Source organism: Plectropomus leopardus, chromosome 1 (genome assembly GCF_026936395.1).
Source record: "Plectropomus leopardus strain MGB_pleo_1.0 chromosome 1, ASM2693639v1, whole genome shotgun sequence".
NCBI classification, from domain to species: Eukaryota; Metazoa; Chordata; class Actinopteri; order Perciformes; family Serranidae; genus Plectropomus; species Plectropomus leopardus.
The window spans coordinates 36684429-36695521 of record NC_142176.1 but is presented as its reverse complement, the minus strand read 5'-3'; the positions used below and the strand labels follow the sequence as shown (position 1 = coordinate 36695521).

General features: G+C 40.0%; 1 protein-coding gene across 2 annotated transcripts in view; it reads left to right on the top strand.

Moving 5' to 3' along the window:
- The window catches only part of cep89 (centrosomal protein 89), an 83538-nt gene that overhangs the window by 63370 nt on the left and 9075 nt on the right, over positions 1-11093 (top strand). The window lies entirely within an intron of this gene.

The window sequence follows — 11093 nt, the reverse complement described above, 5'->3', positions numbered from 1 at the left end:
TAAAGTTGGCCATTTTAACGTGGGTGTCTGTGGGCATTGACTTGTTTTGAAGCCATCTAGTGGCCATAAGAGGAATGGCAGTTTTTGGTACTTCAGCGTTGCTCATGAGTATGCCTGCAGGTAAGTTTGCCAAGCCCACCACCGTCTCTTTCCCGGGAGCGTGTTTCAGGAGCATCCACCCCAGAAGCTTTTTTGGAGGCTTTTTAGGATACACTCCCATAACTTTTTCCATGTGAGTGTTTCGTAGCTGCTGCTCCGGCGCTATTCCTTCTTGCCCCCTTTTGATCAGGCTGGTTAAAGGAGCGCATCACTTTCAATACAGTAAAGTCGCCACCATACACCCCAACTCCAGTACGCCGTAAACTACAGAAAGCTTTCCCCTCTTGACCATAGGCACAATCTCTTTGAACTTGTTTTGCAAGGGCTTGAATGTAACATTCATTAGCTGTACCGCTTATAGGCTGGAGCCTATCCCAGCTGACTTTGGGCAAAGGGTGGGGTACACCCACATGTTGCCAGAGTATTGCAGGGCTGAGACATAGAGACAGACAACCATTCATGCTTACGTTCACATTTATGGACAATTTCCAGTTAACGTGACCCGAATGTTTTTGGACTGTGGGAGGAAGCTGGAGAACCAAGAGAAAACCCACGCTGGGCGAACATGCAAACTCCGCAAAAAAGGGCCCCTCTGACAAAGATCTAATCCCCACCCCACCCCGGGTTCAAACCCTGGACCCTCATGCTGTGACGCGACAGTGCTAATCACTACACCAGTGTGCCATCCTTGAATGTAACAGACATTCATTTATATGTAATTGTCCCACACTACAGCTTTAAGGGATCCTTATCAAAATTGTTCGCTTGCTTATTAACTAATAGTAACAGATTTATTATTATTTGATTTGTTAAATCTCTAAAATCATTTGTAACAGCCTTGACATGTAGAAGCAATCTGGCACACAGTGCCAAAACACAGTGCAACCAACAATAGGTCAACAATTCAACAAGGTAGAGTACACAAGATAACAGCACCACCTGATAACGCTGCAACAACATATCACAACACATGACTTTTGCTGAAGTAAGACATCAGCTCCCTGCTACTGTGTATCTATGTATTCTCCACAGTTTCTGTATTTGTTACGACGCAGTTTCCACTCTGTTGGCTGGGTTTAGGAAGATAGATGCTGACATCCCTTTGAACCACAGGACACAGCAGATCACACAGCTCTATTCTAAATTCTCTCTCCACACATAAGCAGTAACCTCCCTCAGGGCTGTCCAGTGCTACCAGTTCTCTAATCCCTACTGTGTTTCCTCATTTACATATGTTACATTGCTAGGGGTGGAACAAACACATCTGATTTTCAACAGGATTAGCATAAATAGTGCCTGGAGCATTTTATTTTAGAATTACAAAGAAAGGCCTACTGTTGTGACAAACAGCATAGGGCTGTGGCCAATATTAGGTTTGGGAAAATGCGTTGTGTTTTAAATATTGTTTTTGTTGTATTTATGTATATGTTGGAGAAGTAATGATTAATTGATTAATCGATTTATTTGTCAACTAATAAATTAATCACCAACTAAGAAACAAGAAAGATAATCATTATAATAATGATGGTGATGATAAGATAATTAAATAATTGTTTTAAGTATTTTTTTTTTTACTCAAAAAAAAAATAAAAAAATAAATAAATAAAAATAAATACATCCCAGATTTTCTAATTCCAGTTTCTTAAAAGTGGATATTTTCTGGGTTCTTAGTAAATTGAATATCTTTGGGCTTTGGACAAAACAAGACATTTTAGGACATATGACGCTTTGGAATACACCAATCAAAAACATTTTCTTACATTTTATAAAACAAACAACTAACTAATTAGTTGAAAAAATATCCGACAGATTAATCAGTCATGAAAATATTTTTTATTTGCAGTCTTATGCACACTGTGTATTCTTGTATATACATTGTATATTCTTAATTCTTTTGAGATTGTACTTGATGCCAGGATAGGATGAGAGAAAAATTGTAAATGAAGGCTACTTGTTAAATAATAACTCTAGGCCATTGCCGTGCAGCCAACCATTTGAGTAAAGACTGATTTTCAGGAAGAGATTATTTTAGGATATTCTGACTGCTACTGTACGATAGCCTTGAAAAACTCAACTGGCACTTTGTTTCTCCTGAAACAATCTACCACATCCCCTTTATTCCCCTGTTGGTATGTCTGTTTTTAGCTCGGTCTCTCTCTGGGCCTGCTGCCTGCTGCTATCAAATGAAAGCTAGCTAATCAGATTGTTAGAAGATCCTGTCCTGCTCTGCCCTGAGGGCATCGTAATGACAAATCTCACACACTGCCACACACATTGCTCACACTACTTGCACTGGCTTTGTGGAACTGCATTCACCACCACATTTACCAAACATGCAGCCTACCTTAAAAGTCATTAGGGTGCATGTGGGTGAAACTCTGACTGACCTCCGAATAATAGCAGCCAGTTTACCAACCACAGCAAAAATGTGAAACTATGAGTGTAGTTGTTGTTGAGTTTCTGTCCTACTTGTGGTTTTGAGAAACCAGTTTTTCCCTGTTCTCAGCTCGAGCATTAGGAGTTCAGCCAAGTAGCGATATACTCGGCAGAAGTCAAACTTCTCACCTCCACACAGAAGAAAATCTTTCTCTGCCTCATTCTCTCTTCTCTCTGATCCACTGCTTTGTATTCTGCCTGTGCCGTAGCAGCAGACGTGCTGATAGGCTGTGATTGCCATCTGCCTGCTGAGTTCTGCCTAGCCTCCAGAGAAGCAGCACTGCCTGAGACTTCCAGGAGCTCAGGGGGGGATTCAGCCTTCAGATCACTGTTTTTCCTCTAAAAGCAGTCCTGTCTTCCCCATAGCCAGCCACAAAAACATAGACAGATCTGCCAGATATGAGCAAAAAGTGATCTTGATAAAGGTAGCTGAAATCCCCAGTGTATTTGCATTTTGGCAAATAGTTCTGCTTTCTTTTACCCGATTGTATAATCCATCTGCTCTACATTTAGGATTTGTTGTAAGATTGAAAGAGTTGATAGATATCTGGCTGAAATTGAAAAGACATTCCCTGATGGCAGTGGCCAGTGGCAGGACAATGCACCATACCATATTACAAAAACTGTTCAGGAATGGCCGAAGAACGTGTTGACGGCATTGACCTGGGCTCCAAATTCCCCAGATCCCAATCTGATCAAGCATTGGTGGGAAGTGCCGGTACCCCAGAGGCACCATTGTTCCACGTTGGGGCCTTCTGACTTGGTTCTGACCTGTCGAGGCATGGACACAGAACCTCTGGGGGGAGTCCTGTGGTGTCTGGCACCACAGCGTTTGGAGACAGATCCATTGAGTCCTGTGGGTTTTGAGGTGGGACACCAGCAAGTCCCACAGATGCTCTGTCAGATTGGGGTCTGAAGAATTTGGAGGCCAGGATGATGCCTTGAGCTTTTGTCATGTTCCTCGGGTCATTCCTGAACATGGTTTGCTGTGGGGTACTTGGTTTGCAGTGGAGCTTTGGTGGGTGGAGCAAGTCAGGTGGCATTCACATGAATGCCAGGACCCAAGGTTTCTCAGCAGAGCATTGCATTAAAACAATATGATCATCACTTCACCAACCAGTGGTTTTAATGTTTTAGCTGACTGGTGTATATCTTTAATAATTTCATGATTTTTTGTGATGTGAGTAAAATATTGTAAATTCTATTTATAATTGAAAATGGTATGTAGTGTTAAGGTTTAGAATATCTGAAGGAAATATTAATGCAGGGTAAACTTGTGCTTCTTTAGAAATAAGTGTTAGATTTTCTTAAAGATTATTTTTTGGGGCGTTTAGCCTTTATTTGATAGAACAGTTTAAGCGTGAAAGGGAGAGAGAGAGGGGATGACATGCATTGCGGATGATCCCAGCCAACAGTCCTGTCTCAAAGAGGCTGTACCGGGTTGAGTTTTAGAGCCAGAGTTATGATACTGGTATCATAAAAAACTAAAAGACCAGCGTTAACAACCACGTCATGCTTCTCATGAAGGGGGCTAAATTTTGGTAAGGAAAAACAGCAAGGCCATTTCACAGGTGTCTCACCTCAAGATATGTGAATGAAAATGGAGTCTACCCATGAGTCTGCCCTTTACAGACATGTCCACTTTATGCAAACCCCATGCAGCGTAGCCTTTTTTTCTGCTTGCAGTACAAATGTGTTAACTTTGCATATAGGATTTGAATATTTCTGCATATTGGGATCCATAAACAGTCAAAATTGGTACCACCTACAAACTGATTATACAGGTGCAGATAATCACATTGATGCCAGTGGGCAACCACATCATCAGAGCTGGCAAAGCATTATTTTGGAGTGTGGGAATCTCCACAGACATGTGGATGAAACTTAATTGAAGAAGTTAACTACAGCGCTGCTAAATGGCTGGAAACTGACTACAGACCAGAAAACATTGTGGAAGACTCAGGTCTAACTGACATCCTCAGGTTGGCGTTTTGTGACCAGTTATATACCATTTTGGTAAAAAAATAGTTTCACACATACAAAAACTGTATGAATAAGAGAAAGAAACTCCTGAAGAATGCAAATGCTGTCATTTGATTCCAAATCAAGTAAAACTGGAAAGAACTGCTTCACGTTGTCAATACGGTCTTCAAAACTGCTTTGAAATGCAAAATCTTGGAATTGTAAACATGCGATAAAAACTGTGATTAATTACAAGTAGCTATTGAAATCCAAAGATTAATCCCGATTTTAAAAATTCATTGTTTGACAGCCCTAGTTTCAACTTGGCAAAACACTGATTATAATTTGGATCCATAGTATACTCAGTCTTCCTCCTTAAAAGTGTGTTGGAACTTATGGATGCTGCAGTCTTAAAGTCTCCTGTTTTCACATGCTGAAAAACAAGCAGTGTAAATTGCTGACATTCTTTTATGTTAATGGCGTACACACTTGGAACCCCATGCATAATTAATGCTAAAGCCAGTGAATGCAGATAAACACATTTTAGTATTTAATTATCCCCCTGGTTTACAGTCAGGTTTAGGAGTGGCTCTCTGCTGCATCCAGCAGAGTGGATCATGGTGGATTTTCTGCTCCTTTTATGTTACTTTTTCCTTGCTAGCTGTCATTAAAGATTGGAAGAAAGGCACATGTGCTGTATTTCTTGGTGAGGGTCATGTTGTGGCCAAGTGTTTTATAACTTGTACTTCCTTGCAATGACTTGAGTACTTTCAAGAAGACATCTAACAAGAGTGGAATTGACAGTGATGGGTGGTGATTATATAGTGACCTTTACACAAGTAGCTACTGTTTTCTCTGCCCACTACTCTTCTGTTTCTCTCAAGAAGGTTTGTTTTGTGGTCTAAAGAAAGTAGAGGATGAAGTCTGGCACAGACACACAGAAGGAGTATTTTGCTAATAGCAGCACTCTGCTCACATAGAAAATCCATAATATTTTTGCAGAGCTGTAACCAGCACCAATATACCAAATTCTACTGAAATAAATCAGTGAATAGACACCAGAAGCATTTTTAGGATATCAGGACATCGGGGGCTTAGCCCAGAACTGTTTTTTTTTGTTTGTTTGTTTTTTTTTTTATGAATAAGCTCTATTTTGATGCTTTTTATGCACTCTGGCATTGTGTTTACACCTGCAAGTGCTTTTAATTATTTATTTTGTAGATCATTTATGAATTGTGATGTTAAAAATATTAACAGTAATTAGTACTGGGTAGAAACAGCATACTTTGCAGCTGCTATTATTAAGATTTAGAGAACTTTTTCTTCCACTATATTAATTTTTCTGCTTTAGTTATTTTGAAAACAAAATATAATCAAATAATAAGTAGTAAGTATTGTTGCATAATTAAAAATTAATTCCCAGCACTATATAAAGCATTTAAAATGAGCTCCAGCTGCAACATTAAAGTAATTACTGGTCCACTTTCTCTCTCTTGCTCACTATCACAAAATTTATATCTATACAGCCTACAGATCCGGGGCTATTCCTAAAACATTTGTGGGCGAAGCCTTGGATGCCCAGACCTATCAACAGTACTGGTGGACATGCTGATTGCTTATAGTGTTGCAGTATAATTCACCCTCTAATTTAATAAGAAATTTTTTTTGTTTCCATAAAACAGAAACCAAAGTTGAACGTATTGTATGGTTAATAATCATGGACAGGAAAAGAAACCTAAATCTATCTTTTGATGTAAATAACCACTGAGTATTGCCCAAAGCATGCTGGACGCCAAATTTAAAATTTCCTCTAGGACCCTCTCCTGATATGTTGATCGAAGAATAACATGTACTGATGTAAATATATGAGTATTTGTTGTGAAATGACACACTTCTGTTAAGTTATGAAACAGACGGACAAAGACTTTTTTGAAGTGATAATTAAGGAATGATTGTCTAGTGCAAGTGCCTGCGTTGTTCCCTGTGGCTGTCTGACAGCCAGACTTATAAACCCCACTGCTTGTAATGTTAGTGTCTGGGCTGGCAGGGCAAGGATGGTGAATGGGGAGTTGTTCTGTTGCAGAGCGTTAGACCAAATCCTGAGATGGCTGCAGCTTACTGAAGCTATAATTGTAATGGAGATGTACTGAGGTAGTGGAGCCGCTGCTGAGCCTATCGCTACAGGTCAGCTGCAGCTGTACAGCCCAGTGGTCACCACACCTATCCCACCAAAACACACACACACACACACACACAGAGAGAGAGAGAGAGAGAGAGAGAGAGAGAGAGAGAGAGAGAGAGAGACAGACATGCTGCTGTTGAATGCTCCATCTTTTATGGCTGCAAGATTTATCTTTGTATTCTGTCTGAGTAGCTTCATCGGATGCAATGATGTGAGTGGTTGCCATGGGTAACGTGTGTGTGCATGCTGTTTGGGGTGGAGGTAATTAGCAGATGATGGAGTTTGAGAGAGGGACAAGGAAGACAGGGGACAAAGAGGTTTCAGTCGATCACTCAAAGAAACATTATAAATGAATCTTTACTTTAATAAAAATGAGAGCTTTTTTCCCCTGTCCTTTTTGTCAAATCAGTGTTGTCAAAAATCAATTTGTGTCCTCAGAGAAGTTTGATGAAATGAAATTTAATTGAAAATACTGTGTTTGAAACCCCATCAGTAACCAGTCTTGTCAAAGTGTTGTTTAGAAAACAAGTCACCATGCTTGAACAACACAATAAATGGATTCTGTTGTCTTTAAAATAATACTTATGACAGTTAACTTACTTGAATAGGTTCGAGATCAAGAATGAAAAATGACTGCTTTAACAGGCTCTCTTAACTTTTTACAGTTGTCTAATCACCTTGTGACTAATTACCAATGCAGCAGGTATTGTGTTGAGGATTCATAGCACAGTATACATCCTGGCAGTACATCCTGGCAGCAGGGACTAGGGGCGGGGGGGGCTTGAAAACAGAATGATACATCTGAAAATTTTCATCCTGATACAATTCATTTGAACTCAAATTGTGGTTGAGGCTGATGGGAATGTCATTAGTTAGTTTGTTTAGAAAACCAAAACATTGGCCAAATTAAAATCTTCACCACAATATCACCACAATAGATGTTGGCATTATATGTTTCTGCAGACCATGGACATATAACATTTTTATGAAGGTGGCATGTCAAAACTAGGGCTGTCAGCATTATTGTGTTTAACACGATGCAATCAAGATATCTGAATCAAAATTGGTTCTATGGGTACCCACAAGTCACCCCTTTACAGTCATGCCCACTTTATGCCTTTCCGATGCAGTTTTTTTGCTGCCATTTGATTCCTTATCAATACACTCTGGTAAGAATTGCTTCACTTTTGTTGTGGTCTGATATTTGGCTGTGTTTTGTTCTGCGGGTGCCTGACTTTCCTCTCCCTGTCATTGCAGAGTGAGCACCAAGGGGCGAGGCGATCTCCTGGAGCACAGGGCGTCCGGCACACCTGCAGCTTGTTCTGCCCAAATTGGCTGGCTTTATAAGCCACGCTCCCTTTGTCTCCTGTGCCGGATGATTCCCCTGTGTTTCAGCGTCTCACTCGTGCTTCCTGTGATCTCCTGCCTCTTGCCTCGTGTTCCGCTCCTGCCTTTTTGTTAGTGTTTGTAAGTCTTGGGTGCCTCGTCACCGTTTTCTTTGTCATTTCTAGATTTACTGTTTTGTCCCATTTTGATGGTGATTTTTAGTTTACCTTTTTGTTGTTACTTTTCCCTTCGGGTGATTTTCTGTTGCTACTTTTCTCGTTTTTTCTGTGTACCGCTTCCTGATTTGTAATAAAGACTGTTTTTGGTTGAAACTCTGCAACTGGGTCCTGGCGTTCGTGACTGGCACGTAACAACTTTGTCAATATTTTGAAATACAAAATAATGGAATTGAAAAAAATTTGATTTTAAAAATTAATTGCGATTAACTATTAAAATTCTGTGATCAATCGCTGTTAAACAGATTAATTGTTTCCCAGCCCTAGTTGATACTTCTAGCATTTCTTTGCATTTCAATGCTGTAGTCAACATCTGGTTATGTTTAGGCACACAAAACACTTGCTTATTGCTAGGAAAAGACCATGTTTTAGCTTAAAATAAGAATTTCTGATGCCACAGTCTTGGCTGGAAAAACTGTCGATGTTTGCTAAGACCATAGGCTAAGACAACTGGTTTTGTTGTTTGTTGGTCTCAAACAGTGGTCTGCAACTGGGCAGCTGTCTAGCCTTGGTGTCACGCCCTTCACCTCCTAATGACAAAGTCAGCTCATATGCAAGCTTAATCAAAACTAGGTCATTTTAGAAATGTTGATATGATACTTATGAAATGTATAAATGTAACATATCCATGGCTTGTAGAAATGTCCAATGCCAATATTTTCTTCTGGTGACTGAACTGATGCGCTTAACTGAGATGGTGACAATGCTAAACATTAGCATTTTAGCGTGTCATTGTGAGTATGTTAGCATGCTGGCATTAGCATTTAGCTCAAAAAATGCTGCTATGCTGAAGTTCAGCCTCACAGAGCTGTAGACTCTCTGTTTCACTGCTTTAAGACTGAAAAATAACATATACAAAACCCAGCTCTTATTTATCCACCATAAGCAATGGTTTAATGTGTACCTGTTGAATCCACTTAAATGAGTCTTCATTATTAACCCATGTATCACCCTGACTTTTCCTCCTCTAGCTTTGAGTCAGAAGGTGGAGGGTTAGTGTGTCATCACCTTAAAAAGAGCAGATTATACACTGATTTGTCTGTGGCTCTATTGGAAGCCTGTTTTTTGTACTTTTTTTCATTTTAAATTTCCATGTGGAACATTTGTTTTTTATAGATATGCTGATATTCACTCCACTATAATAACTGAGTCCAGACAGGGAAGCTGTTTGCTTCAGTTCCTGACGTATGAGCAGCATGTGACATCAGCGCTTTAATCCATCAACCATTATAACAATAACAGCCCACACAGGTAACTACGTGCTGTCTCCTTGGAGCTTATTCTTTTGTATTATCACTAGCCCTCTTTCTATGAACTTAGGTTGTCAGTTGATTCATGAAACCAGCAAGCATAAATAAAATGAGAGGCCCATGAACAAAATTAAAGGAACAGTGTTTGAACTGATCATGATCTGTGTGAGTAGACAGAAACTCCAACTTTAACATGAAATGTCAACATCAAACTTAAAACGTACACAGAAAACACATCAAGCTAAACATTAATTATACACACTGCTCTGTCTCAGTTGTTTATGAATGCAAGTTTGCATGAACATGCACGTGTGGAGAAAAAGTAGTAAGTAAGGATATATACAAAACATATTGATGATTTTCCATGGTGTGGTGGTCACTTGCTTTTGGTGCCCATGCTGAGCAGTCAGACAGTTCACAATGGATGCACTGCAGCCCTGAGCTCCACATCAGGCTAACGATCTGCAGCAATAGCTTCGGCATCTGGTTTATTATTTTCACATGGCAAGAGACACACAAGCAAGCAGGGACAAAGAGACAGGGACAGAGAAGTGGAATCGCTGCTGACCAGTCCAGACAAATGCACTCCTGGTGTGAACCATGGCGCGAATGGCCAGGTGACTGTTGACAGGCGGGAGTGCGACAAGTGGTTGATTTTCCTGTATACCTCCATGATGAATGAAGAATCCGAAAAGACAAAAGTCTTGACGAATAAATGTGAAGAGGAATCACATTTAACAACAGCAACACTAAAAAACATTGTTAGAAAAACTCTCACACACTAGTGCAGTTTAATCCAACTCTCATTTATCCAGTTGTAAGCTCTGTACTTCCCAAAACATTACAATATAAAATATGTCAGTACAGTCTCATGCGTGGCCGAGTAACGTGCTTGAGCACTTGCATACTTTTGAACTCTGCTCTGGCAGAGCTCATAAGCACGTGCATGCTTAGGCACACCTAGGTTGTGATTGACATTGGCAGATATGTTTTAATCATCTAAGTCATTGGCAGCTACCCTAAAGGCAATTCAGGATCAATGGTGAACGCAGAGTGATGGCCTACTACCTGAATATGGATCTGAACATGTTAACAGGTAATCACAATTGGTCAGTAACAGCATCAACTGGGAAAGGGTAAAAGTAATTTGGCAGGAGTTGGTGAGCGGCTGGAGAAAGATCAAGCAGGCCGGTCATGTTCCCAGTAAGATCATAGCCTTGGCATTACTGTCATCACTGTGGTTTATTTTGCGTCTGGAGGTCTGCTTGGTTTTCAAATGCGTCAACACAGTCTTATAAAATGTGGCAAAAGCTCAAACTCTGAAACATTGATTATGTGCTGTGATAGGTTTGTAAAGGTGAAGGCCTTGTGCCTTCACTCCATATCAACTAGTGGGTATAATAATTTAGGTTATTGTATGTTAAAGTAATGGTGAAAATAAGTGCAAAAACAGAACCTAACCATTTTAGTCTCACAAAGGTAGTATTCACTTTACTATAAAGTAGTTCAGTATGTAATATATTGTCTTAAATGGTGCCACGTTAAGTGTTCCTTTTTAGAGGATATAAAGATTTTGCTCTTGTTGTCAGCAGCACACAGGTT